The sequence below is a fragment of the Octopus bimaculoides genome, chromosome 6, assembly GCF_046866305.1.
Source record: "Octopus bimaculoides isolate indiv1 chromosome 6, ASM4686630v1, whole genome shotgun sequence".
Classification (NCBI taxonomy): Eukaryota; Metazoa; Mollusca; class Cephalopoda; order Octopoda; family Octopodidae; genus Octopus; species Octopus bimaculoides.
Genome location: NC_142933.1, coordinates 119,718,754 through 119,746,447, shown reverse-complemented (window position 1 = coordinate 119,746,447; position 27,694 = coordinate 119,718,754). Strand labels below are relative to the sequence as shown.

General features: G+C 39.6%; 1 protein-coding gene across 3 annotated transcripts in view; it reads right to left on the bottom strand.

The window, feature by feature from the left end:
- Positions 1-1,057: 1,057 nt before the first annotated feature.
- The window catches only part of LOC149135392 (uncharacterized), a 42,096-nt gene continuing 15,459 nt past the window's right edge, over positions 1,058-27,694 (bottom strand). Inside the window, exon 3 of one of the 3 annotated variants that reach the window (XR_016242425.1) lies at positions 1,058-1,447. The gene's annotated coding sequence lies outside the window, so the exon portion shown is untranslated. Of the gene's footprint in view, positions 1,448-11,726; positions 14,758-24,983; positions 25,559-27,694 lie in introns of those variants that run through there. The other 2 variants (XR_016242427.1, XR_016242426.1) reach the window with 2 other exon arrangements.

Here is a 27,694-nt window from a genome sequence, read left to right as displayed (position 1 = left end):
TTTGAGTGAAATATATGATAAAAGGGTGATAACGATCAAAATGATTTCAGAGAATATATCCGATACACTTGTGGTTAAAATATGAGAGTACCACTTGGTCAGTGCTTCATGCAAAACAGCTAATCAATATTAATGGGCGGTTATTGGCAAGATCAGTAGAGCGCCAACCAAACTGCTTTGGGTACAGTACTCGTGCGTGGCACCTTGGGAAAGTCTCTTCTGCTATAGCCTCGGGCCGACTAAAGCCTTGTGAGTGGATTTGGTTGAGAGAAACTGAAAGAAGCCCGGGAGTGGCTGTGTGGTTGCTTACCAACCACAAGGTTCCGGGTTCAGTCCCACTGCGTGGCACCTTGGGCAAGTGTCTTCTACAATAGCCTCGGGCCGACCAAAGCCTTGTGAGTGGATTTGGTAGACAGAAACTGAAAGAAGCCCGTTGTGTATACATGTGTGTGTGTGTGTGTGTGTGTCAGCATTGCTTGACAACCGAAGCTGGTGTGTTTACGTCTCCATAACTTAGCGGTTCGGCAAAGAAGACCGATAGAATAAGTACTAAGCTTACGAAGAATAAGCCCAGGAGTCTGTTTCTTATTACCCATGCGGGATAACACAGAGGGGACAATGCAATATGATTGGGGGTCACATACAATAGAATGATATAATGAAATTTTTCATGTACAATGAAATCGAATGAATTGCAACACAATAAATCTCAAACCACAAACAATAAATCACACGATGAGGTGTTCAAAACAGGTATGCTCCGACCCCACGAGCCCTGTCTTTAGCACCGACTTACTGGTAGTCACTCAATCGCGCTCACGCAGGGCCTTTCGCCCCCAACATTCGCGCTACACGCGTCCATCGTTTTTTAAATTCACTCTCTGACAAACACCTCTTTTCCAGCCCCACCTTCCTTTTCAAGTGAAAAGGGAACATTTTCACGAGGGCGAGGACGGAGACGCAGGTGTTTGTCACGATACCTTTCATTCTCGACTTCCAAATCACCTCTCTCGCAATTGCTACTACTACGAGAAAACAATTCTTACCTTCTTTCGTCAAGAAATCCGGCGGGTTAATCTTTACAATTGACTCAGACGACAGCTGTGCTCTTCTTCCATCAGACAACAGTTGTTCCGCATAAACCCACACTTCTGAAATACCCGGACACTGAACAATAGCGTGCAGGACGGTTTCCAGCCCTGCCCGCATCTTGGACAGGCCGTCGGCCCAGGGTGGCCATGTCTATTGAGTTTATCCCGAACGGGTAAGGCTCCTCGGTAACACTGCCAGGCCAACGACTTTTGGAAGTTATCCAGTGTCTTCGGCCCGAACGTTCTTCGGAACAGGCTGTCCAACTGGTTATCATCGAGACCCAGGGCCGTTCCCAGGGCATCGTCATTTTCAGCCTCTACCATAAGCACACACGGTCATAGATCCCTGAAATTGTCTTGGCGCAAACAAAAGAAAAGGTGTTGTTACTGGATTGACTCTTTCGAAGAATATATCGTAGAAAAACATGATTACACGCATTGCATGCATGAATGATTCCAAATACCTAGGTACATGTGTACTTATATTTTTTCCAATGTTTCGTGAAACCGATCAAAATAAACATTACAATTCTAATCAAGAAGCGATAACAACAAACACAAAGGTACATGCTTACATATATATACACATACAGAAATTCATACATCCATACATACATGCATATACATACGCATATACCTACATGCACGTGTATATCCATTCATTCAGACAGACAGACAGACAGAGAGTTTATATGATACAGATGATCACGATATCTTGGATAACAAATCTGCAAGAACTTTTGCACATGAAAAATGATGAAAAGAAGAAACGTTTTTTTTTCCCCTTAAGAAAAGAAACATCATTCCTTTCTAACCTCGCCACTGAGCAGGTGACTTGTTAGAATAAACTCTAAAATTCCAAACATAGAAGAGGAAATATGCACACATGCAGATACACACAAACATGCATACATACATATATGTATGCTGCATACATTCTTGCACGCATACATTCATACAACCACGCGTACATAGCCTCAATGTGGTCGTTCAACTTGCAAGAAATATTAGCCAAACAGCCCACATATTCCACCAAAACGTCTTAAGAAAAGAAAGGACATATTAGAGAATGTTGGAAAATAAAATAAAGCATTTAGAATATTTTTGATTTAATACTTTTATCCCATGTATATATATCATCCTGATAGCAAACTGAGGTTAACGGAAACATCACCGGCACCAGCAAACATTCGGTTTTCAGGAATAAAATGAATTTTTTCAAAAAAATTAAAACATTGGTGCAGGCGTGGTTGTGTGCTTGCTTTCCAACCACATGGCCCCAGGTTCAGTCCCACTGCGTGGCACCTTCGGCAAGTGCTTCTACTATAGCCTCGGGCCGACCAAAGCCTTTTGAGTGGATTTTGTAGACGGAAACTGAAAGAAGCACGTCGTATGTATATGCGTGTGAGGAGGTGTCCTTGTGAGTGTGTTTGTCCCCTACAACCGCTTAACAACTGGCGTTGGTTTGTTTACGTCCCCGCAACTTAGCGTTTCGGCAAGAGAAAACCGATAGAATAAATACCAAGCTTTAAAAGTAAGTACTGGTGTCGATTCATTTGACTGAAAATACCTCAAGTGGTGCCCCAGCATGGCCAAAGTCAAATGACTGAAAGAAATAAAAGTTAATTAAAAGAGAAAAGGTAACAATAGATAATTACATGGGGAAATTACTCTTTATAAAATTAACAAAAACGGTGGCAGAGGACCCGTTTTCTATTTCACACCCAGCTTCAAATTAGGAGATGCAACTGGACCTGAAGGGCAGGTTCGTCTTTCCAGAGGAAATAGTGGTAACATCACTCCGACCTGACATACACTTGCCCTCCAGGAACACAAAAGACGATCATAGAGGTCACATTTACAGTGTCTTGGGAGGACAGACTCGATATTCCTCACCATCTAAAAAAAAACAAAACAAATATCTGGACTTGATCGACGAGGCTCTTTTCTAGAGATTGCATGTGACCTCATTGCTACTCGAAGTCGACTTTCCAACTAGATCGGAGTGCTATTTCCTCCAGAGAGATTGTCCTGGAACCCAAACAACTGAAGACGGCTACCAAGAAGATAGGCACGGCACCTGAAACCAGTTAAAGGTGGTTATGATTGATAAGAGACCGCAAGTGGAATCCTTCCGCTGGCAAAGACTAATTCAGTCATTGTTCCCCAATCAGGCGAAACGTATAAGCTGAGGGGCTAAACTCTTGTGATACTGAAATACCTGATGATTATACGGAAGGGTTTCCAACATTGCTTTGGATTTAGAAGAGTTTAGAAAACCTGAATTTCTGCCTTGTTTTGTTCTTGCTTTTCTGTTTTGGGTTTTGTTTTGTTTTTGTTATTTCCAGGTTCAGTCAGTCTCAATGCGTGGAATTGTGAGCAAATGTCTTCTACCATGGCCTCGGACCGACCAAAGCCTTGTGAGTGGATTTGGTAAACGGAAACTGAAAGACGCCCGTCGCATATATATATATATATATATATATATATATGTATGTATGTATGTTTGGCCTTCTTCCTAAATGAGAAACTTATAAAGTGGCTGAAGAAAGGGAGTAGGTGGAGGAGGATGAAGAGGGAAAGATTGTAAAATAAACACATCAACAAGTCAAAAGACTCAATCAAACGTAAACTAAACAATGTTCCAAATCAGCGCTTAAACGTTTTTCATTCATGACCCCATTTTTCATCACGAGATTTTCCGCGACTCCACGTATTAATTATGAAATAAAACATACAAATAAATACATAAATCTTTTTTTTTTTTTTTTTTTTTTGCTGAACAATATACATATAGAAAATAAAGTAGTTATATTATTTGTCAAAATGAAAGTAGTTTTAGGACTTGTGCGTTTGTGAAATAACATATAAACTGAAATTCAAGTGTTTGAATTTAATATTAGCGACCCCAGCATTTCGCTTGGCGACCCCAAATGGGGTCAGAGAGCAAAACCAAACCTATTGCTTATTCTTAAACTTTGGGCTGAACAAGGAATTGAAAATACATAATTAACCCATTCTATTGGTGAAATGGTTTGCAGCGTGCGCCAAAGTCTTCTCATTGCAGAGTGAATTTAATACAAAATCCAAGAATCGGCGCGGGGTGTGTGCGTGTGTGTACGCACGTTGTGTGTGAGTGTGTGCTTCTGAATGAATGACTACACACACAAGCACACGCACATATACACATGTGTGTGTGTGTGTGTGTGTGTGCGCGCGCTTACAAAGTTCTGAAGGATTCAAATGAAAAAGAAATGAATTTGAAAGCTTTTCTATAAATAAATATCAAATATTCTGTTTCTAAAGTATGGAGTTCTGCATTTACTTTATCGCTCTCCTAAGCACATACATGTGTGAGAGAGAGAGAGAGAGAGAGAGAGAGAGAGAGAGAGAAAGAGAGAGAGTGAATATATGTATGTGCATGCGTATATATGAGTATATGCATGTCTGCCTGTGTGAGTGTACGTATGCGTGTGACTGAGCAGTGTGTATATATATATATATATATATGTGGGGGGGGGGCCTGACTCAGTGTGTGTAAGTGTGGGGGGGGGGGCTGACTCAGTGTGTGTAAGTGTGGGGGGGGGTGTACCTATATACTTATGTGCAGGCCTGTGTAGTTTCTACGTCTGTCTTTATTACATCAATAGCCTGATCCATACCCAGTAAATTCAAAATTCGTTACTCTACAAGGTGATTCAAACAGAATAGAGGTGAATGTAAGTACACATAAATAGCAAAAAATTTCCTTCATAATAATAAGTTCTTTTATAGCAATATAATAATATTATTTTGACATTTAGACACTCAAGATGATTCGTTTATTTTTAATTCAAGTTTTATGCTTAGTTTGTTCATAATGAAATGTGTTTGTCTGTCAAGGACAGGTATATATACATGCATACATACACATATGTTTGTGCATGACTTGAAGTTTGTCTGCATATGTACGTATGTGACATTTAGATCGATAGACAGATAGATAGATAGATAGATAGATAGATAGATAGATAGATAGATAGATTACTATATGCATATATACACACATACGTATAAGTGTGTATGTGTGTGTGTGTGTGTGTGGTGTATGTGTGGCTTCCATAAATAGAGTGTTATAATTAAAGTCTAGCAGTTTATAAATTATTCTGTTAAAACGTGGTGTCTTTGTTTCAGACGAGTTCCGGTTCACTTCCTATTTGGCATTTGTTCTTTCAAAAGCTAAATGTCATCACACTTCTGATTCGTTACTTTCGCTTCAGCTAGATACATATTTGAATGTGTTGAATATTATTGACTAATGAGGGAACCTCTACCTCTACGTGGTCTCTCCTCTACTTGAAATAACAGCCATATTCAGGGCTGGCGCCAATCTATTCAGCACTACCCAAGTCCTACAATGAGAATCCTCTTCGTTTATTTTTTTTTTTTTTTTCCAAACGTCTTCAAGCCATCACACTCCTTATGGCAGCTGGTATATTTAGTTGCAAAAATTATCATTAATTTGCGAACAAGGAAGCTTATTTTTATAACACTGAGTAAATGTTACTGTTGCCACAAGTTCAATACTTGTTGCAGGGTGAGACTAAGGGCTATGACAACAGAGAACAATCTCCTGGTAGGGTTCCCTGTGATGGAATAGGTTAAAGGATAGACGCGAGACTAATAAAGACCACCCCTTCCCCAAGGTAAAAATATGTTTGCATTGGGCCAACACTGCTACTTAGAAAAAAAGCAGTTTATGACAATATAAAACCGACAAGGTCTGTTCGACGAAGGCCTTTCTTCGGGGAAATATATAAACCCATAAAGGGGGTGGAAGAGAGGACCTCCTAAAAATAACTGCAGATAGGATACTAAAACAAAGCTGAAAAACGGGGATTCAACTGGAGAGAAGCAAAGAAGACAGCCCCGATTCGGTAACGGTGAAGAAAAATCGTCGATGGTTTATACATCGTAGGTAGCGAAGGGCTTAAATCAAATTAAAATCAAACGTTACTGAGCAAGATTAGAAATGTTTCATGCCAAATGATAGAGAGGTCATAATACCACACGAGCCACCGAAACACCACTAGTCCTGTTCTCCGTCATTTTTTTGTTGGAGATGTGACCTCCTTTTCTCTTATTACGATTAGGTTTTCTTATTTTTAATTACATTAAGAAATTGTAAGTTATTTGCGCCTCCGATTTTAGGTGATCGGCTAGGTTACCTCGAGAGTAGCGCCGACTCAGATCAACTCTTCCTCATATCGCACCGAGCCTTCTTGAACAGAACTTATTCGATAGCGAAACACCGAATTTACACTGTCTGAATAAAAGACGATGGTCAATAATGGAATCCTTAGAGTCTGCTTAGTCAGAGATGCTAAAACATATCCATTGCATTTAAATATAAGTAAATTTAAACGTAAGCAACTGGACAGCAATGTATGTTAAATTCTATGATACTTTTACTATATCATATCGCTATATTTTGTATGATATTGTTCTACTTGTTACAAGGTATGTCCGATTGTAACAGTTGTCTATGGAGTGAAATCGAAGACATAATCGAACTTTTTTTTAACACAATGAAAGAATGTTAAGAAGATTTATCATTTACGCACCAAAATAGAAATGTGAACATTTATAAAATGTGGAACTTCCATGATGCCACTAACATGTTATGTTGTGTTGTAATATATTAAAATGAGGGCGCATGGCCTAGCGTTTAGGGTGTTGCGCTTACGAGCGCGAGACCGTAGTTTCAATTTCTTGACCGGTTGTTGCGTTGCGTTCTCCCGTTGCTTTGCGATCACTTCGACTCCTGGCGTATCATACACCGTGCCCTTGTTCAGACAACGTCGATTTGATGGGAGGAGTGAGCTAATGTGCAGCACGAACATTTGATCATTATAAGCAAAAGAAGCTGAACACATACGTCATCTTCGATGGGAGAGTGCAGACCATTATATCATAGCATAGCAGATCATATATCCTATCGTACCATATCATATTACATTGTATTAAATAAGGGCGACGGGAGGCAGGAAAATGTTTTGCTCCATTTCTCTGGATCTTTAAGCTCTGAGTTTAAATACACCACCACCACTTCCTATATTGGAAACAATAACATTCAGTAAATTGACCACGATCGGTTTCGACTATCAGTATTCTATTGTTCGATGAACTGAACAACTTACTTCTTGATTTAACAGGTAAATGGTTGAGTATTCCACATACATTAATACCCTTAACGTAATAAATAAGCATAGATCTTAAAATTACAAGTACAATCCCTCCACACAGTTCAGTCTGCTCAATTTCATTCAAAAGGGTTGTGTTGGGCCAAGACTATGGTTAAAGACCCTTACACGAGATGCTACCCAATCACCCCGTGATAGTGAAACGAACTTCTTTATCAAATGTATTGTATATATCCTATATACAGTCAATATAAAGTCCTGTTGTCGTCATTGTCTCTGCCCACTCGCTGCTTAAACCTTGTGTTTTGGTGTGCCGCGGCCAATTGGTGAGCCCTTCACCCTGTGTAAATTTCTATAGTGTAATAGAATTAACACCTGCACACACAGATGATGTGGTGAGGCTGCAGTGGTCTTCAAATTTTGGCTCAAAGCCAGCAATTTCGAGGGGGGGGGGGCGGAAGTAAAGCAAACACTGCAATCGATGTAATACACCAACCCCGTGCTTCACGGGTACTTATTTTAAGGATCTCGAAAGAATGTAAGGAAAAATTGACTGCGGTGGCGTTTAAACTCAGAACGGAAAGACAAACCTGATGCCGCCATCCATTTTACCTGCCGACTCGCCGCCTTCGCAGTCTTTACCTGTTCATTAAACAAACCTGTCAAGTAAACTATTTCATTTTTTTTTTTTTTTTTTTTTTGCTAATATGTCACCGAAGATTTTGTGTTTGGATTTTCTTGTAACGCTATTGCGACAGCAACGCCGATTAATATCTCTCGCTATTTGGCTTTAATTGTATTGAGGCTTCTTACGAGTGGGGGGTGCTGGTCGTTGTTGTGCAATCAAGACCAACTCGATCAAGTCGACCAACGGTCAAAGGCATCCCAGTCATGACCATCCCGTTTCCTTGTCCCCATTATCACATTGTCGAATGTGACACATCTAAGGGGCTGCCATTTCTTGCAGATTGTTCGAGCATAATAGATTTGTTTCAAATTTTGGCAGTTTCAAGAAAGGGGCTAAATAGATTACATCAACCCCACTGCTCAAATGGTATTTATTTTATCAACCCCCGAAAGGATGAATGACAAAATCGACCTTGGTGGAATTTGAACTCTGGGCGAGCAGACGGACGAAACGCCGCTAATCGTTTTGCCCTGCCTGCTAACGGTTCTGCCAGCTCGCTGTCTTTCCTCGAGCATAAGAAATGTTCCCAGCGATGAGACGATTGAGCTTCAGTTCCTTTTGCTGTCATCGGTTTTTTCTTTTTTTTTTTTTTTTCTACTACCACCGTCATTTACTAAAGACCTACTCAGATAACCCCAAACCCTCAAGAGCGGTCTTAAGTTAAACAAGAGCCTTACTACTTTGTGACTGGCTTGAATTCTGAAAAGAAAGAAATTAACATATAACCGAAAGAAACACGCTTAGACAAATCTGGAAAATGCACGGCTAATATAACAATCAACTCCGATTCTCAAATAAAGTCCTTTTCAATTACATCAAAATTCCGAAATTCATGCTTCATTTGCTCTCGCCATCAGAGTAAAAGAAAACAGCCTGATGTGAACAGTATAGACACCATAAGTTCTTTCTCGGAAGAAAATATGATCCAGTTTCAATTTGGACTGAAACATTTCGTTCTTTCTATTGCTGAAACAAGCTGTAACGTGCGTTCGAAGTTTAAAAATGAGTAGTTCTGCTGTTGATTGTATACTTCGATCCAAGGGACACAACTTCTAGTTACATTATAGTTGTTTCAAGGAAAGTAACTCTTAATGTTATGGTTATAAGCTGACTAAGAGTTTCAAAATTGTAAAAATGACTGCAAAACGATGAGTAACAGAGTAATGGCTTTCCTATGTCAGTAAAATATATAACAGTAATACATTGTGATGGATTGGGCCCACGGTCAATGCAAGCGCTCCCAAGTTCGGTGAGAGTGATGTCGTTAACATTCCACTTAAACTTCTGCGGGAAAGACATGCACAAGAACGGAGTTTTAAAGAGCAGACATACTGGAAAGAGAGGAATTAGGAAAGCAAGTGATGCTTTCGGAAGGCTAGAAAGGCGTCTCTGGAGTCGGCGAGACATATGCAGGAAGACAAAGATAAAGGTGTACAAGGCGTGTGTGCTCTCTTCTCTTCTTTATGCCTGCGAGACGTGGGTCACAAATCGATACCACCTTAAACAGCTGGAACGTTTCCATCAGACGTGTCTCAGACGGATCTATGGCATTAAGTGGGAGGACCGCATCAGTGATCTTGAAATATTGGAAAGCTCTCGGTGTGAAAGTATAGAAGCTCTTTTGTTGAAGCAAAGGCTCAGATGGAGTGGTCATCTGGTCAGGATGAAGGATTCCAGGATGCCAAAACAACTCTTTTATGGAGAGTTAGCTAAAGGAGAACGACCTCCACATAAACCAAAAAAATTAAAAAAGAGGTACAAGGACTTGCTGGAGGTTTCCTTAAGAAATGCTTGCATCTCTCCTGACACATGGGAGGGCATAGTTATTAACCGTAGCAGGTGGAGAAGGATTGTGCACGAGGGAACAGTTACTTTTGAGAAATCTCGAGTTGCACAAAAGAAAGTAAGGAGGGACGTCAGGAAGGGCATTGTTGTTGCACTTCCAGACGGTAAGGGTCTTCCTATGACGCTGACATGGAGTGTCTGTGCAAGACCCTGCCTCAGTAAAGCTGGACTCAAGAGTCACCTTCGTAGTCCTAAAGTGAGACCGATGATTGACTACCAGGTCACTTGGTGGTGGTGCTACACACCATACTAATCATATCGGTCAGGCATGTGGAAGGGAGTGTAATTCGGCGGGAGGACTTAAACGACAGGCAAAGGTACATGAAGCCCAGTTACAACTACAGCCGGCTATTGCCGGTAAAGGTTTAATCTGCCAATTCTATACAAGACATTGTAGATCTTAATCGATCACAGCACCGATAACAGTTAAGCCTCGTACATAGGCCATACTCGATAACGAGGGGGCAGCCATCGTGTATGTATGTATGTATGTATGTATGTATGTATGTTTTTTCTTTCTTAAAGTAGCAAGACTTTTAAAGTTAAGAAAGTTGCCAGTGTTTGTAAATATGTGGTTGAATCGGTGTTTCGGTTGAGCTGTCCGATGCACACAGCCAAGTGGGTGCATCTATTCATCTAAAGAATTTCAGATGGAGAATCTTTGTAATATCTTACAGATCTTCACTGTGCCGCTAACAGATAGGATTTGGAGAATCTGCATCAGTTTCCTTTGCCCTTTTTTCGAAAAACCTAGTATTTCTAGGTTTTGGGGTAAATTTGTTGGTACATAAGCCCAACGCACCAATGAGGATAGGTACAAATGAGAATTCATAGAACTCAGAGTACAAGAACTATATGTTCTCTTTTTGCTGGACTTTTGATTGAACCGCTACAAAAGGATGTTTGGACTGACCTTATGTCTCTACGTTCATTACTTCGTCTCACGTAGACCCTGTCGGTGTCGCTGTTAATGTGGGAGTTACCAGTAGTGGTCAGTGCCTTTCAAGTTTTGATGTCCAGGCTGCGGATCTCATCAAGTGTCCAGTCCAATGTCCCAAATATTGGCACTAGCACTGGCACTCTACAAAAGTGCATAACTCTTCTTCTCTGTCTCGCACAACAATATCAGGTCTGTTATGGTTGCACCAAATGGCTAATTTTATTAGAGTATTACACAAGTATTCCTCGTTTTTAATGGTGTGAGTACCTGCTCAGCAATTCTTCTCCAACTCTGAAGATTTTGTTGCTTTCACTTTTGAGTATGCATCATGGAATGTACTCATTGCTTTCTTTAATGTTCAGCAGGTGTTGTTTGAGTGATACAATGCGACATTCAAAGACGGTTTCGACTGACCTTATGCCTCTACCGCCTCACGTAGATCCTGTCAGTGTCGCTGCTAATGTGAAAGTTACCAGTAGTGGTCAGTACTTTTCAAGTTTTGATGCGAACCTCATCAAGTGTCCAGTCCAGTTACTAGCACCGGCACTGCAAAAGCATTGTGAAATATGGTCTTGTTAAACGCAGACAGCTCCGAGTTCCTTATTTTCCGGTGTCTACAGAAGTACTCTTTTGTTATTCTGGCTTTGGCCACAGCACCAATGCATGCAACATTGTCATCGATTCCGAGATACTTGTGGTTTTCATCATTAGGGATAAGCGAAACAGATAAGCCACCGGTTTACACGTTTTCTGCCTGGTCGACAATCTTTCCTCGGTTAACCATCATGTATGAGCATTTATCTTGGTCACACCCCATTTCTACCTCTCGTGTGAAGGTTGTGACAAGTTCTAATTGTCTCTTAATATGTTTATAATATTACCAGAATATAACTTTAGGTTATCAACAAAAAATGCGCGGTGATATTAATTTGTGCGCGTGCGTGTGTGTGTGTGTGTGTGTGCTTGTGTGTGTGTGTGTGTTGATAAATGCCAGCGAATGTCTGTGGGCGACAGGCCAGAGTGTTGAAGAACGCAACAGCGAATTAGTCAAGTTAAAGTTAATCTATTTTTAAAATCTAACCAGCAATAATTATGCAATGAGGAAAATATATACAAATATAGGCGTGGGTGTATGGTAAGAGGTTTGCTTCCCAACCACATGGTTCCGGGTTCAGTCCCACTGCGTGGTACCTTGGGCAATTGGATTTGCGAGACGGAAACTGAAAGAAGCCCATCGTATGTGTGTGTGTGTGTCTTAGCGCCTATGTTTGACAACCGATGTTGCTGTGTTTACGTCTCTGTAACTTAACGGTTCGGCAAAAAAAAAAAAAACAAAGAATAGATAGCAGGCTTACAAAGAATAAGTCCTGAAGTCTATTTCTTCGACTAAAGGCGGTGCTCCAGCATGGCCGCAGTCAAATGACTGAAACAAATAAAGAATATTATCTAAATGGATGTCGGCCAGCATGGGAGACAACTCTTACGAGCCTCGTTGACGAAGCTTAGATTTTCTTTAAACCTCCCGCAAAAGTAGTGAAAGAGTCACTAAGTAAATATATAATATTGTACACTGCTGGGAGTAAATTGTTCAGAGAATAAAGAAATCAGAGACATCATCTCATTAATATTTATTACATAAGCTTCTACTAATTCTAAATAAAATTCCATCTTGAATATTATTTACTCTTTATAATCTATCATCTCGAATTCTGATGCGGGTCAGGCAAAGTCACATATTCTCTTCGTAATTATATGGCTTCAGTTTCGATTTCAGTGCACGACACTTTAGGCAAATGTCTCCTGTCATAGACTCGAGAGAAAACCGGTAGACGAGAACTTTGTGGAAGTTTATGGAAAATACTAGATCTTGTTAAATTTCTTCCTTTCTGCTTTTTTAACGTTATGGCATAGTTTAAAGAAATTTGGAAGCTATTTCTAGCATGTCGGGAAACCACGTAAAGTTTCCGCCCTCGTTTTCTTTGCCTTCGATTGGCCGAAGTTACATAATTTTTAAATGCTTCTAACTTCTTTATTATTAATTTCTACAAAAAGATTATCAGCCTGCAAAACTGTATCAAGTCTGGAAAATAATCTTTCTTTTACTCTTTTACTTGTTTCAGTCATTTGACTGCGGTCAAGCTGGAGCACCACCTTTAGTCGAACAAATCGACCTCAGGACTTATTCTTTGTAAGCCTAGTACTTATTCTATCAGTTCCTTTTGCCGAACCGCTAGTTACTGGGACGGACGTAAACGCAGCAACATCGGTTGTCAAGCGATGGTGGGGGTACAAACAGTCAACGATAGCATTATAGTCTCCTAACACCACTAATGTCTTCGACGTCACGAGAAAGTTCGCTAGGCGCCGATAAAAATCAGTTTGAAATCCTCTAGCACAAGGTGCATAGATCCCGATCAACCTGAAGGCCTTACTCGGTCGATATTAATTCTTACACTCTAAAGTTTTCAATTATACTCTTTTAAAACGGGAAACCTATGTTTTTGTTTTGTCCTCTTAAAGAGGATACCAGTTCAAATCCTACCCCGCCCTGCTAGAGGTGGGGTGTAGCAGTAAAGCCTGTAACGAGATTAATTTTTCCAAAAACGGGAAACCTATAATCTGTTTTTTTTTTGTTTTTTTTTCCTCTTAATGAGGACAATAGTTCAAAGAATAAAGCCTACAACGGCTGAAGTTCAATTTTCCTACACAGAATAGATTACACAGCATACATTAAAGACCAGAAACCTATATTGTGTTTTTTCCTCTTAATGAGGATGACAGTTAAAAAAAAATAAAACCTACAACGGCTGGAATTAAATAATTAACAATTCAGATCCCACTCCCGCTGGGGGACGGGGCGCAACGATAAGCCTACAACGGCTTTAAAAAGTTCAATTTTTCGCATATAACGATTGCCAAAATGGCTTTGCACAAACAATTCCTTTCTCCCGTCACCGGGGAAAGGCACAAAGAATATCAACAGTTCAACAGTTTTCAACAATTGGATAACGTTCGACACGATAACAATAAATCCAACAGTAACAATCCAATTTTGAATAAAACGTTCCACTCACCACAAACACATCCGACAACGAGACAGGTAAGAAAGCGATTTACCACACAGCTACACCAGCGCCTAAGAATTTATAAAACAGTTCAAGTGGTTGGAAGAAATTCAACAAAATCCTGTTCAAATTCTTGTGTAGTAAACATAATCTGTCTCTTGGTTTAATTAACATCAGGGTAAAGTCGTTTGGTGTTTTTAACGAAGTCCACACTATTGAAAGCATTTGGGACAGGTCTCAAGTAATAGGATATATTTCTACCTTCCGCCTATTAGTTACGGAAGACCTGAAAAGTATCATGGCCCAATCCTTTCTCCTCTTCTTAAACCATTGGAAGAAAAATACAGCAACTATATTATTCCCGTGGCTGCTGAAGATGTTTCTTTCTCTTCTTCTTTTCTCTCTCTCTCTCTCTCTCTCTCTCTCTTCTTAATTGTGATAACATCAAATATATTGTTATTTCATTAACTTTATGAGTCAACTGTGGAGGCGCAATGGCCCAGTGGTTAGGGCAGCGGACTCGCGGTCATAGGATCGCGGTTTCGATTCCCAGACCGGGCGTTGTGAGTGTTTATTGAGCGAAAAACACCTGAAGCTCCACGAGGCTCCGGCAGGGGATGGTGGCGAACCCTGCTGTACTCTTTCACCACAACTTTCTCTCACTCTTTCTTCCTGTTTCTGTTGTGCCTGTAATTCAAAGGGTCAGCCTTGTCACACTTTGTGTCACGCTGAATATCCCCGAGAACTACGTTAAGGGTACACGTGTCTGTGGAGTGCTCAGCCACTTGCACGTTAATTTCACGAGCAGGCTGTTCCGTTGATCGGATCAACTGGAACCCTCGACGTCGTAAGCGACGGAGTGCCAACAACATGAGTCAACTGGTGAACAATAGCGTCGTTGGTTAGTTTTTCCAGTTGAACAGTTATTGGTTGGTCTGATAAAAATCTGCAATAGCAAAGGATTGTCTGTGAAACTCACGCAAAATAAATACAATAGTTTATTTCATACACTGAAATACAGTGATATCTATGATAGAACAAACTATGAACAGGCAATTACGAGGCATCAAACTAATTTATAACACATTTCTATAACACCCTGAAAAGAGAACAAGGCTATATAAATAAATATCAATATAGCAGGAAACCAAGAAATGTCCGGAAGATGAAAGATCCAAGTGATTTGGCACAGACGGGTAAACTCCAAGATGAGGTAGAAGTCCTTAGTGTTGATTTTGCCGTGATAGGTAAGTAAAATCCATGGTGTCACTGCTGAAAAACTCGTGCAACAAGTAAATTAGGTTGTGAATTTTATCTCGCGTCTAGTTTTGCTAAGAGAAAGAGAGAGAGTGTGTATGTGTGAGGGAGAGAGAGAGGGGAGGAGTGGGTGAGATTGAGAAAGCCGGACGATAGCCAATTTAGTTCTTTTCAAAACCATATGGTATGGCCATAGCTGGAATTCTTTTGATCATAAATTTGTTAGATCATGGTGAATTGGCATTAAACAACAGCAGTAAATATTGTCAACAATACGGGCACCATAATGGCTTACAAACTGAGGATTTCTGCTCAATTTCCTGTCGATCGACAGTTTCTTCTCTTATATTTTCTTTATCCCTCCTTCTACCCCCATTTCTCTTTCTCTCATTAAATGGTTATATTTCCATTTTATATTTAATATATCATTCAACATTTCCGATATGTTATCGTTATACATACTTCCATATGTAATTGTTGACATGACCGGAGTTTACAGTGTGACAGACATCTACCCATTCATCCGTTCCGTCTTTATATGTCTCTTTTATTCTGTCTGCATCAATGGTTCCCAAACTTATTTGTCGCAGAAACCATTCCTATATTTTGTTCAGAATATTAATGCATCTAGAGTTATTTCCCTTGCCCTGCAATCGTTTTTCAAATACATTCGTTTTCTTTTCCTTACATGTAACTTCGATATTTAAAAATACTTTTTCTGTTCCTGGTGAACCTAAACATATAACTGGTATGTATTTCTTCAATTTATACCGAGTGATCAAAATTAATATCGTCTTTATTGAACACAGGGTGTTTTTTCCTACTGAACATAATCACACATAACTGTTTACTGAAGTGGATTCCAAGAAAAAATTCTTGGCCTTCTGCAAAATAAGGTATCTTAATAAAATTCGATAAGAATATATTTCATAATAAAAAAAAAATTATATTCACCATTTTCAAAATAATACATTATTACATGCTTTTTATATGAATAAATCCTTTCCCTGAAAAATATTTTTTGTTTCATTTAATATTGTATTAAACTTAGAGTGACAGCAGAGTCGGTTCTAGGTTTGCCGGCGCCCCGGGCGCGAAATTTTTTTCCTATGAGAGTTTCGGACCCCAGTAATGAACTCATTTGCATACAGCCAATCCGTTTTTCCTGTCTAGTCAGCACCGTGCATTCCTTACTCTTTCCCAAGAGCCAAGCGACAGTTTTATGTGTGGGAGGTAAATTTTATGTGCATCTGTTAGCTTCTGCCACCCTTGATATTCAGCCTCATAGGACCTTTATAGTTTGTTGTTGTTTCCATCAAGAAGAAGCCACGTTACAAATGGAGATGCATTCAGAGATTTTGTGTATGGTTTTGGATAAAACGTATGCTACAGAGTAGGATCAACGAATTCAATCGATTATAGCCCAATATAATCAAATGTCATTCTTCTTTTCATTTTTTTTAAACTTGAAACTTGATTTTAGATTAATGGGTTGTTTTAGAGAGTTGAGAAGAAAGTGGAGCTAAAATGGTTCTGGACAAAAATTGAAACCGTTTGTGCTTTTTTCTCTCTCTCTCTCTCTCTCTCCCCCTCTCTCTCTCTCTCTCTCTCTCTCTTCAGCTCAAGACCAAGAAATGAACCATTATAATAAAGGACTAATGGTTCAGTGGATATTTTTGTTAGTTTCTCTACCAAAGCCTCGATATTTTGTTGAGAAGTAATTATATTAATCTCTTGGGAGAAAGGAACAAGGATGTGTCGTTTCCATGTGTTTCTGCAAAAGCAACAACGACGAAATCCAATTGTAATTATTTCAACTGGGAAGCGACACCCGGTCGTGATCAAGGTTAATTCGAAATTGTTACAGTGGCGTCAAAGAGTTTATTCGCAACGTTTAATCACCAAGAAATCTCTATACATTGTTATTTTATCGTCTTCATTTTGTTCGTAGAATGAAAATAGTATACTATGACGGTAAAAATTGAAATAACTGAACAAAAATCATTTAAAAATTTGGCTACAATAAAGTCTGAAGAAAAAATATCACAAATAATAGTTAACATTTAACCTTTGAACTACGTTATTAAATTTCGTGGTCAGTCTCTAAATGGTGTTAATTATCCACCAATTTTTTTTTTTTTTTTTTTTTCTTTCTGTGATACTTTTTACAGTATCTCCTGGTGATACAGTTTTCATATCCACCATTAAAAGTATTTGATGAAATATGGGGGGGGGGGGAGGGTTAAGAAAATTTGAAAAAATGACTTTTGTAAAAAGTGTCACTGGGGTTGTCTCTGCTTCTTGCAGTATAAGAAGGTATTTTCAAAACGGTGAAAGTAAAATAGCTTTCCTCAGTTAACTAATAAATTGTTTAGCGGACACATCTGCTTTCCTCGTTCAAAAGATCATCTTATTAACCTGCAATACATGACTTGTGCTCAATTGAAATATAATTTATATAATGGCATTTTCATATATACCAAAATATTTATTCTCTTAAGCATTGAGAAAGACTTCTACCCGCCCCCCCCCCCCTACCCATTTTCTCCCAAATTTGTATATTTAAAAAAAGTTTTTTGGCCAAAAACCCCCGTTTTTGGATACGGAGGTTCGGAAAAATTGCCAAAAATCGGCATTGTTAAATTTTTCGCCCCTTCCCCACCAAATTCTTCAATTTTGACTTTTCTCCCCAACACTAACTGTAACCGTAACCCTAACCCTAAAACCCTAAACCTAACCCTAAAACCCTAATCCTAACCATAATTACAGAAATGTTTTGAAATTTTTGTCTGAATCATAATCTCCGTGTTTTTCCGCATATTTTGGAGAAAAAAATTAGGAAAAAAGTAAAAAACGAAGGAAGTGGGGATGAGGGGTGTTAATTTAAAAATACCGATTTTTGCCAATTTTTTTGCAGATTCCCCGTAGCCGAAAAGGGGAGAGGTCGAAAAAAAAAAGGAATTTTTAATGTTGGTTTTTGGGTGGGGACGGGCGAAAGTCTTGCCAAGCATTGCTTTAATTTAGTTTTATTTGTGTATATTGCTTTGACTTATTTGCTCTGTGACATTTATTCTTGCATTCATAACACGCATGCTACTCCGAATGTGTTGTTGTTGTTGTTGTTGTAATTGAGAAGATCTATGATCGAAGTATTCTTGCTGTGACCATCCCGTTTATTTAGGGAATATGTAAGATTACATTATCCAATATGTCCTCTGTACTTGAGATGACAAGGTGTTATCTAAGGGAGATTTAGCCGCTATCTGTAGCATTTCACGCAACCGCTTAGAGACTCGCTTTTTGACTTGTTCTGTTCTGTAATGCAGTAATAATGTAAGCGGACTGGAATGACGTCAAATGAGAATCAGAAATAGGTTGCGGTAACAATCGCCACTTTAGGAAAAGAAAAAAATTTTAATCATTATTCATTCGTTTTTACGTCTTATTTTTCGTGTTGGCTGGAGTTAGACGGGTAAGCTATTGAGATATTGTTTTAAAGCCGGATGTCTTTCCGGTCTTCGAAAGCGCAAAACCAACGGACGATTTCTTATGGGGGAAATAATAACAACGTCACCGCTTGTATCTCAACGGTTTTCGAATAAGTGCAAATGTAAACAAGCACGTTGATACACACGAGCTTGCACACAGGCATATAATACATATATATGAATATATCCGGCAGGCTTCATTCAGTTTCCATTTATCAACTCCATTTACAAAACTTTGGGCGAAGTTAAAGAGTACGCACACCACCCGTTTTCGGCGTTAAAGATTAGGGTTAGGGTTACGCCGAAAACGGGGTGGTGTGTATTCTTTACCTCCGCTAAACTTTGGTCGGTTGTGGGTATAGTTGAAGACTCTCCTGCAAGATGCCGTGTAATGGGAATGAACCCGAAGCTAATTGTTTGAGAAGTGATTTTGTTTTTTAGTCACACAACTATTCTTGCGCCCACCCCTACGTTACAATAATATTAAGCAATTTGAAAGGTTATTCTATTTCACTCTCAGTTTTATGAAACGAGAATTGATTAGGAATATTTTTTTCAGAAATGTTAATTTTACAATTAAGCATGAGGCGTTAAATCGATTATATTGACCTCAGTACTCGATCAATATTATTTTTATCGACATTTGAAGGCTGGTCACGACTGGACTTCGACATTTGAAGGCTGGTCACGACTGGACTTAACAGTGTTAAGGAACACTGCTCAACTGATTTCTTAATACTGATGTTCTAAAACATTGAATTATATATCTTAAAAGTCCGCGGCGTACTGTTTGACAACGTGATATACTGAGACTACCGGATCTTTGGGATTTGACGGGCAACATTTTTTTATGTAGTGTTTTTGGTACCGAAACACTTTCAAACTTGTATATTTTGTGGTATAGAACAGATAAAAAATTTTGTATTATAAGTTATTTTATGTAAAGAAATTGTCGTATTTCGGTAATTTCAACCAATCACTGACGTCTATTGAGGTGAAAACAATTAAGCCGGGGAATGTAAACAACGGTGTTACGGGATCTTTTCCCTTGAATAAAATTAGTGCCGTTGTTTGTCAACAACAACTATCAGTGGTATATATTTTGTTTGTTACTGTTATTTATGGCATCGTTCGTGCGTTTGTACTGGTTTTAGTTTTAGGGTTAAGGTTCGGGTTTTAGAGTTAGGGTTAGTTTTAGGATTACGGTTAGGGTTATGATTATTTTTGCCATAACCTTAACTCTAACCCTATAACTCATAACCCTAACCCTAATCCCAACCCTAAAACCCTAACCCTAAAACCCGAACCCTAACACTCTAAATCCTTACTAGGGAATAATGATATAATTAAACAGGGAATAACACACTTGACACCGAACAGCACTAACTGTATTCAGCTGAATGGACGTCAGGGATTGGTTGAAATTACAGAAATACGATAACTTTAACATGAAATAACTTGCGATGTACAATTTTTTGTTAAGAATGTTAAGAGAAGAAGTTGTTTTATATGACACATTCTACCAGTGTCCCAAGTTTGAAAGTGTTTCGTTAAGAAAACAAGTGTTGCCCGTCAAATCACAAAGATCCAGACTACCTCCTGTGTCGTAGAAAACGACGTAAGTCTGAAGCCAAAAGTGACCCCGTAAGGTCGTAGAGAGAGGCGGTAAGCTTCAAAATCATTTTAACTTAGTGGCAGAATGGAGATCAAATAAAAAATTTACTGGTTCAGCTCGCATAAAAGGTTTTTCATAAGCAACTGCTTTAAGTTTAAAATTTTAGAAAAAGAATATATTGGAAACTATTGCTTATTTTGTTTTGGTGGATTGTACTTGTGTATAACAAAATCATGAAAAGAATGTTTTTTCAGGGCCAAATATTTGTATGGATCTTTTGAAGCCGTAAGTCATATTCTTAAAAGTCTTCGCCACACCTAAATATCTTTGTAATGCATCGATTGAGAACCACTGACGCAAGAGTGTCGTAAACAATGAGGTAAATGCCCGCTGAAGTCATATTGTGCTAAAAGAGGACAAAGTAAGCTTGAAACCAGGTAAGATGAAATAGTGTGACGTAGAAAATTAGGTAAACTTCAAGTCGACTGAAATCACGTAGAGTGTCATAGAAAACAGAGTTAGCTTCAAGTCAGCTCTGACGAACTAGGGTGTCATAGGGACTGGTTTAAGTCTCAAACCAGATAGTATGTTGTAACGAACGAGAAAAACTTGAAGCTGAGATTACAGAGGGGAGTGGAGAACGAGTAGAACTTCAAGCTCACAGAGATTGCATAGAGTGCTGTAGAGAACCAGGGACTATGTATATTGTCTTAGAGAACGAGGTAAGTTTCCAACTAAATGAGACGAAGGGTGCGATTTCACTTCCCAATTGAATACGTCTCCTTTGCATTCACGATTGATATCTTTCAGAAAAGTACAGACGTCATAGCATCGCATTCCTCTGCTCTGAAATATATTATATTTGTGCTTAGTCATATAGAAAACATCATTACACATATTATCTAAAATTCTAAGTTCAAAAAGCATCGAATCGACGTTGCCTTTCATTTAGAGGGGCTGAGGGCAACAGCGCCTTTCATCTCACTGAGGTCGATAAAGTCGATTCTATCGAATACACACTTCTTTACAAAATATTGATTTGTCTGAGAAGAAAGCCAATACTACATGTATTCAAAGAGAAGTTGACAAAAACGGGCTGGCATCGGTATATTTTGTACCTTATCAAATGAAATCAATATTATATGAATTCAATAGGTGTATAGTTTGTGAGACAATTAATTAATGGCTTGCCTAGGTGACTATTCAGCAAGTTTTGAATAGAAAACTTTTCGTGTCACAATCTCTGAATTTAGAAGAGTATAGGAGGATAAATTAATATATTTCTTGCACCAATAACCGTCTTTTAATGCATCCATTCTAACATTGATCTAAATAAAGAACGTTGTAGATCCGACAATGAAGTATAGACTGACAAAATCATTTTGATATGTGTGGAAATGTTACTTATTAGTGTCACCAACGTTAAATAAGAGATATGTGGTTAGTGAAGCTGATCTAGATATTATTGTACTCTGCTTCAAGTGAAAAACTGCCGTGTGACCGATAAAATACATTGAATTTACAACAAGATCTGTTCTACTGGTTCTTGTTCTTTTTGTACTTCGAAGGTTTACGGTTCTGGTTTCCGAACTTATTTAATCGGGGCACCTTTATACAGTTTTCCCAAAATCGCAGAATCTAAATCTATGTTTTAAGAACAACACCCACCACCTTATTTTAATAACTTAAATGAAGCATTAATGTTTTAAAGGGTATTTCTTCCTTAATAAAACAAACAGAACGCCTTATTCTGAAAATGTTGAAGAGCATTTGTTTTATGAAATAAATTTGTATTAAATTTGATTACATACTCCTTATTTCGCGGAACCTCAGAATATTTGTTATGGAACAACATGGAATATTGGTTAACAGTGTTCAACGTGAGGCAGACTAATAAAAAAAGCATAAGGTTCCTATAGTTATAATATAAGAATCTTATTCCATAACTTGTACAACGAAACAACGAAAGAAGAAAACAACATTACTAGTAGTAGTGTTGTTTTTGTCTTCCATTGTTTTGATTTCAACAACAATGGGATTACGCCAGTTTTTTGTTTCTTCAACGAGGAGAAAGAGGCATTGTCCATAACTTTTGCAGGTCCACTGACACCACTTATTAATTTTACATTTGAACTTGTAGTGAAACCTCTCTCTCGGGCATTCAATCACAAATGATAACGAAACTGCTAACATCTAGCCTTCGGTTGCCTTGGACCCTTCTGTCCACCATCCTGATTGGTTCTTATTTTGCGCGGCAATTGTCCCCAAGTTCTGCTTGCTAAGGGTGGATTACGTCCAATCGTGGCCTTCAGATAAGGTCACGTGAGAGAGAGTTTTTCTGGGTTTCCGGTGAGCCCTACTTCAGCTATAAATAAGCCCGATCCAACGACGGTAGTCGTCTTCGATTCCAGATCTCTCACAGGTCTGGTCGCTGACCACACATACAGAACACAGCTACAGCCAGTTCCAGCGCCGACGTCTTCACCACCTATGTACTGTCTACCACAATGTCGTGCGCCAGCAACCCCACCACCAGGTACACACCAATATCAACACACTCGGTTTTATATCGACCCTGTTTGAGTGGATTGTTTCCACCACGATCAACAGTCAGAACTAACCAGCCAGAATATACTATACCAGGTAAACGGTCACAGCATTCGACGCTCAACACACATATTGTGATACCACAGCTCTGCTACTTGGCCACAACTTCCTGCGTATGAACATTCTAAACCTTATACGAACTGGTTTTCTCTATTCTCAGTGTTTAAGACTTTTTACAGTCTATGTTACAGACACTCTTTCTATGTTCTGTGTTCTTCTCATTCACACGCACACTTGTACTCTCACACATTGTACACACACTATTGCTTATACGACTGTCCGTTATTTCACATTGTTGTATACCTTCTCTTGTACACGAAGGCTTGACTTATCTACTGTGTTAATTTTATATGCCGCATGCACGCATACACAGACACAAACAGTTTCACTATGTTAATAAACTTACTCTCATTATATATCTAATGGTTGTGTTTGTCCTAAGTTCTTTTACTGGCACCATGGCTCGTATCTCTCACGATGAGCCTACTCTCTATATATATATCTTTATTTTGTGTTCGACCGTGCGACATGGTAAAAGGGAGCCTTTTCCGTCTACGTCGCCATCTCCTTTGGTTCGCACGGTCGAATTATTACAAATTGTTGCACATCAACCCTTGCGGGAAAAGATCTGAGCAGAAAGGAGTTTCCAGAAGACCGATGTTCTAGGAAGAAAGAACTGGGCAAATGGTTAGCAAAGGTCGAGGGTGTTGGACGCACCAAGAGTAATGAAAGGTGGAAATATGGGTGAGTCAGAAGTGCCTGAGTGGTGAATATGTGAAACCAGCCAGCTCTAAGGAACAGAGATCATTGTAATATCAGTAGAAAAGTCAGATAGAGAGAGGACAGCATGCTTATGAGCCAGAAGCTGGAACTTGTCTGTCAGTGACCGAATTCCATTTGGTTGATTGGCCTTTCCCAGATTACAGTCCAGGATATCAGTGTACATAATAATTAGCATTCCATCGGTTACGACGATGAGTATTCCAGTTGGCCTGATCAACGAAACAGCCTGCTCGCGAAATTAATGTGCAAGTGGCTGAACATTCCAAAGACGCGTGTAACCTTAACGTAGTTCTCATGGAGATTCATCATGACACAGAATGTGACAAGGCTGGTCCTTTGAAATGCAGGGACTTCTCATTTCTTCCAGTTGAGTGAACCGGAGCAACGTGAAATAAAGTGTCTTGCTCAAAGATACGATGCGGCGCGGAATATCGAGCTCACAACCTTACAATCGTGTGCCGAATACACTAAGTCACGCGCCTTCACCCAGTGTCCATAATAGCATCACTGTTTCGGATGTGGAAGTAGTACTCCATGGTAGGCCTCACTTGACCCTTGTAGAAAATAGGCAGCTGTTGGGAACTGAAATATTTTCTGGTCCTAAAGGTAAGGGCCTGTCTTTGGGATGCGGTCCAAGCTATACTAAAAATACGCTTTCGCCAAGAAAAATTCTCGGTGATATTAAGACTCGGCATTTGAAACGACGATGAGTGTACTGAAGCCATTCATGCGTTGGTGTTTCCTTGATATGGGTAGTACTTGAGTCTTTACTGTTAAAAGAAACAAGCTTGGAATGATCCTATGTTGCTGTTTATGGAATCGATGTTGATTTGGCAGGGGGTGTCTAGGCTGCGGGAGGGGGTCTTGGCTAGGGAAAGTCAGAGAGGGATGAAGGGCAATGAAGGGTCGTGTCTTCTACATATCAGTTGGCTGTGGTGACAAATAGGTTAATGAAGTTTAGAAGGAAGAGAATGGGAGACAAAACTTGAATGAAAATGAGGCAGAAAGAGTTCCGTCAATACGTACTGTGATGGTGTGATTAAATAGGAAGCTACTGGTCCAAGAAGTAAGAGATGGGAGGAGGAGCAGTTGAAATAAACAATCGAATGATATTTTGTGTTGTTGGACACAACGGCGATCGATCCAGAAACCCTCTGGACTGGACCATGATGCAGTGACAAACATTCAGACGGGATTGCTTGTTTTCTCTACGCCTCAGATTGGCCTTTGGCACTAGACGTCGCTGTTACTAACACTTCCGCTAACAGCAACATCTCAGAGGCTGCGATTTACCCATTGAGTAATGCGACGAAGAACGAGGACTGTTAAACAATGAATATGCTGTACATAATATATGTCTTTGAACCAGCAGTGTTGGAAGCAAAGGTTGTCACAGGTAAACCAACGAGTATTTATTCTTTCCTTTGTTTATCAACGCCGCCGGATCAAAGATAATTGAAGCGATAGCTGAACCGGCCTCTACATCTTGGTTGTGGGAACGAATTATTTTGACAATAGTTTATGACAATGCTTCTTTTGTCAGTAAAGCTTCCGAAAAAGGATGTTACTGGAATATTCATAAGTCGAATCCTGCTGCCACGTTTATATCCGACCAGCAGCAGCCTTCGCTTGCCAGAGTTTGACCACGGTCTCCAGCAGCTTCACGTAGCCGTCTGAATTGAGCCTAAGGTCCTGATCAAAGATGTGGGGCGGCATAACGTTAACCTCACTGGAGACATACTCAAAGACCATCGCAAATTAGGGAAACTTGGCTTTCTTGATGTCTGTGTAACGTCTTTCAGCCTTCACAGAGCATTGAGTAGCAGCCACGATGCCAGCATTTGATATCCGGTGCGAAATGTCATGATACGGATAGCTCTTTTCCAATATTCACATGGCTTCCAGTCCTCTTATGTCAGCTAGCTTTTTCTCAACTACAACTTTAACGTTTATGCTCTCCAACACCGTTCACTGTTCACCAATACATCAAGCTGTCCCTGCGAAAAGGCGACACAAAGATCGTCAAATTTATCCCGAACACACTGAATGATATCAAGATATATATTGGTAACATCACGCTTTGAATTGTTTTGGCAGTTATAGACCCCCTCTCGGCCCTATGACCCAGGGGAACGTAGACAATGTGACAGCTGGAGGGAGAGAGAGAGAGAAAGTAGCAACATTGGCACTCAGCTGCTACTCATTTTTTCATTTGAGTAGACTGGACCAGTGTGAAGTAATACTACTCGTTCAAGGGAAGGCGGCGGGCTGGCAGAAGTGTTATCACACCGAGCAAAACACTTAGCGGCATTTCGTCCGTTTTTACGTTCCGAGTTCAATTTCCGCCGAGGTCGACTTAGCCTTTCAACCTTTCGGGGTCGATAAAATAAACGCCTCGGAATTGCTGGCCTTGTGCCAAAATTTGAAACTAATCTTATTTGTTCAAGGAAACATGGCGCCGGAATCGAACACACGACCATACGATCGTTGTCCTAATACCCTAACTACCAAGCAACGCACCTCGGTGTCTATGGAACTGGTTTCCTCTCAGAATATGGAGTCGGATCTAATTCCAAATAACATTGCAGGATAACCGAACATAACTTCAATAAGAGTAACTTATTGCCAGCGAACCTTCAGTGTTTGACCAGACACGTCAACCTGGAATATCTTCAGAGAGAGAGAGAGAGAGAGAGAGAGAGACGGACAGAGACAGAAACAGACAGGCAGATACACACACACACACAAGTACACACACATACGCACTGAGAGAGACAGAGAGACAAAAAGAGAGAGTGAGAGAAGGGGACGAGAAAGAGAGACGGACTGACAGAAGACAGGGAAAGGAAACGAAACAAAAAACGGAAGCCATTATTCTACTTTATACTTTTATATTGTATGAACATAAATATATGCGTGTCTTCGCACTTGCGTGTGTGCGTGCGGGCATTTGACAGTGTGTGTGTTTGTGTGTGTGTATGTGTGTGTATGTGTGCGTGCGGTATGCTGATGATAGATAATTAGTTAGAAAAATAATAATAACGGATTATATCTCTTCGTTGATAGCAAAGTTTTGTAGCTGCTACAGATGTTGCTTTTCCTGGTTACTTTCTGCTGTAATTTTTCTTTTTTTTTTTTACATCGATCTTTTGCAACCGAAATAAATAATAAATGCCGTACATTTAGCATTTCTTAGAAACATCAGAAGAAAAATAAATCTAGATGCAGATATAGCTGTGTATAGGTGTAGACGATGGCTGTGTGTCTTTTAAGAAGCTAGCTTTGCAAACATGAGGTTTCGGGTTCAGCCCAGTTGCTAAGCACCTTGGGCAAGCGTCTCCTACAATAGTTCCAAGCCAACCAATGCTTTGTAAGTGAACATACGAGGGAGAGTTGAAAAGTTCCTGGCTTTGGGTGAAAAAGGCAAATACAGAAGAATCAGTTAATTGTGATTTTATTCAACATATTCCTCTCTCAGAGTTACACAATTATTGCAGGATCGATTCGTTCGACTAAAACCCCACAGGGCAATGCCCCACCGTGCCGCAGATCCATGAGTGAAACAAGTGAAAGATAAATGATAGGAAGACTTCGTTGTTGTTTTTTTTTGGGGGGGGGGGGTTCATACAAAAATGTATGAAATGTTGATAGGAAAGTACTGGTTACCTTAAAAGAAAGCCATCGCACTTAATGAGATCACCTCAAAACAGGTTAAATAATCAACTCTATAAATATGTAGAAGTGAGCTAAACATCGTTGAACTTAACCAAACAAACGAAAGGATTTATTTAGAAAGAACCGAACCACCACAACTTCAGCAGCCGTAAAATTCCATCTTTTACTTGTTTCAGTCATTATACTGCGGCCATGCTGGGGCCACTGCCTTGAAGGGTTTCGTCGAACAAATTGACGCTAGTACTATAGGTCACTTGTTGCTGAACCGTTAAGTTACGGGAACGTAAACAAACCATACCGGTTGTTAAGTGGTGGCTTTTGCACCAAGATCCTTGTAGATAAGTTAGAAACAGAATAAGTAATGTTCAATGCATGATGTAATAGTTCTGTTTTATTCTGCACGAAGATTTACAAAGCTCTACGGAGACTAACGAAATGTATCGAATTTGTCCAGCTTC